The 2,762-nt window shown below is 36.3% G+C and overlaps 1 non-coding gene across 1 annotated transcript; it reads left to right on the top strand.

Moving 5' to 3' along the window:
- Positions 1-494: 494 nt before the first annotated feature.
- LOC125096610 (U6 spliceosomal RNA) lies at positions 495-597 on the top strand. The gene has a single exon (XR_007126287.1). It is a non-coding gene; the product is annotated as a U6 spliceosomal RNA (small nuclear RNA).
- The last annotated feature ends 2,165 nt before the right edge of the window (positions 598-2,762 follow it).

Here is a 2,762-nt window from a genome sequence, read left to right as displayed (position 1 = left end):
CAAGATATACGCATCATGTTTCTGGTTTCTAGCTCATTGAAAGGGGCAGTAGCTGTCACTGTAATCTCTTCCTGAAGACAAGACGTGCACTAACAATGTAACTACAGAGATTACTGAATGCTACTATAAATACTGAAAACAGTTGAGAAATAGTTATGGCTCAAGAGATTACAATTAGCATTTCTCAATGGAATAGAGTACAGGTAAGATGCTAACTGTGTAAACAAAGTATGAAATGTGATAGAATAATTTTAATTGCTATCACTTTTCCAGTGAACCTTTTTAAAAGATGCTTGAAAAAGTATGCCAACTTATATCATCCAATTATTTGGAAAGCTTTGTAAAATTCTACTTATGAAGAGCAGGTAAGATAAATGAAATACAGATGACATATATATGATTATTCCTCCACCTTCGTATAGGCAAGCTAGGAGTATATGTGCGTGGGTGTGTTCCTCTGTGGGATATTGTTTAAAATTTAGAATGGACTTACTGTGTTCGCTTCGGCAGCACATATACTAAAATTGGAACCATACAGAGAAGATTAGCATGGCCCCTGCGCAGAACGGACTTACTATATTCCTGTTATTCATTATCAGTGAGATCTATTTTAATTCAAACAAGCACGATATATATATATATATATACATACATATATATATATATATATATGTATACACACACACACACACACACACATATATATTTTGCTGACAGTGTTAAAATAATGTTAGCAAAATTGAATGCATAGAAAGGCTTGTGACAATTGCAGGAAATTTCCCATCTGAATATGTGCGTCTACTTTTTTGTGCGTATGTAGTACAAACTTAGCTCAATACAGAGCGAAGAACAAGGAAGAAACAACTCTTGCAGTTTCCTCTTCCTTTTTATCCTCATTGCCACCCTCTCAGTTCAATCCCTGATTATTTGTGCTAAGCCAGTTGTACCAGCCCCTTCAGAGAACTGCAAATTGGTTGGATTTGACAGTAAGCTTTACCTCTAGTGAAAACTAAGCCAGTTCAGTAAGTAAAAACAATTTTATCTGAGCCACAATCCAAAAGGAACAACTATCATATATTTTACGTACCCACATTTTATCTAAAGCATTATCAAGAATGATGTTATCTGTTCATTTCCCGAGAAATTAATTTGATAAATTTATACACATGTCACTTTTCTGATACATGTTTTTGACACATATCACTTTTTTTCTTAAACTGTGTAGATCTAAGAAACCTAAGGAATTGTATCTTCAAAATGTAGAGACAAATGAAAATGAATTTTCATTTGTAAATCTACACATTTACCATCATGTTAAATTAACTCAGAAACATAGATAGGTGCACCTGTGTGGCTCAGTTGGTTAAGCAACTGCCTTTAGCTCAGGTCATGATCCTGGAGTCCCAGGTTCGAGTCCCACATCAGGCTCCCTGCTTAGCAGGGAGTCTGCTTCTCTCTCTGACCCTCCCCCTGACCATGCTCTCTCTCTCTCAAATAAATAAAATCTTAAAAAAAAAAAAAAGAAATACACAGATGGTAGGAAACACCTACTATGTGAAAGACATTATTGGATGTGTCAAAGAGGGTATAACGCCTAAGGAGTTGTGATCCCTGTTACAGAGAGCTTATGATTTCGTAAAGGAATACTATAGAGTCACATAAAAATAGAATTCAAGGGAGTGTGTAATTTGGCAGGAGGTGAGAGATGTAGACAATGAGTACTATGTAAATTTGTAGGATGAAGAGAATATTTAGTACTTTGCTGGTGAAGAGCCCTTTGATTTACTCATCTTCAACAGAATCTCTCTGCTTTTATCTGTTTTATTTGTTTATGCTCCTGGCTATGATTTCATCTAAAGAGAGGGTTCTGTGTGGGAAAAAATAAGTTTGAAAACCATTCCCATAATGAAGTGGAGCAGTGGCAAAGATCCTTAAAACAATATTGGGTAATCTAACTTATAAGCAGATGCTTGTTTTTGTAATGCTTCATGTGGTGCTTTGAGAGTATGTTGATTTACTTCCTCACCTGCCAACCTGCCACACATTTCAAAGTGGATATGGATGCCAGTGTCTTTTCAATTCATCAGTCACCTGCCATTGCCTAAAGAGCAAAACCCAAACTCTTCAGCAGAGCACATTCCCTATTTCACTCCAACTTCCCTCTCGTCTTTTTTTTTTTTTAATTGCAACCTTATACCAGATAGCACAACCATACCACCCTTGAGATGTATATCATTCCCATTATTCAAACAAGAAAACAGGTTCAGTATGGCCATACCGCGGTAGATGAGCTGCTGTTCTATAAACTTAGGGTCATCTCCTTCCAAATGTGTGCTCTTTCCTTAACATGTTCTCTCCCATGAGTCATTCACCTCTAATCCTCTATATATGTTTGTTAGGTGTATAACAAGCAGGAAATTGGATACAAAGGAGAAACACAAAATAGGATTGTACCCTCAAGTTTACCTCTTCATGATTGGGAACATGGCATAAAATTGTCAAAACATTTCACGGTCTCTCTGTATAGTTTCTTCTTTAGAGAAGGAGTAGTTTTCCAGTCTCTGATGGTCTCTGAAAACTAACTGTCCATTAATCTCAGAGGCAGCTATTAAACTGTGATAGCAACATTTTGAGATTTTTTTGGTACCTTTTTTTTGGAAAAATAAAATTGCTACAGTGTCACAGCTTTCTAGAATATTCCATGGATGCCATGGGCAGGTGAGAAGGGGAGAAATAAAGAGAGGATACATAAATCATGATCT

This window comes from Lutra lutra, chromosome 3 (assembly GCF_902655055.1).
Source record: "Lutra lutra chromosome 3, mLutLut1.2, whole genome shotgun sequence".
NCBI lineage: Eukaryota > Metazoa > Chordata > Mammalia > Carnivora > Mustelidae > Lutra > Lutra lutra.
The sequence above is the reverse complement of the archived record's forward strand: the minus strand, read 5'-3'. Positions and strand labels throughout refer to the sequence as shown.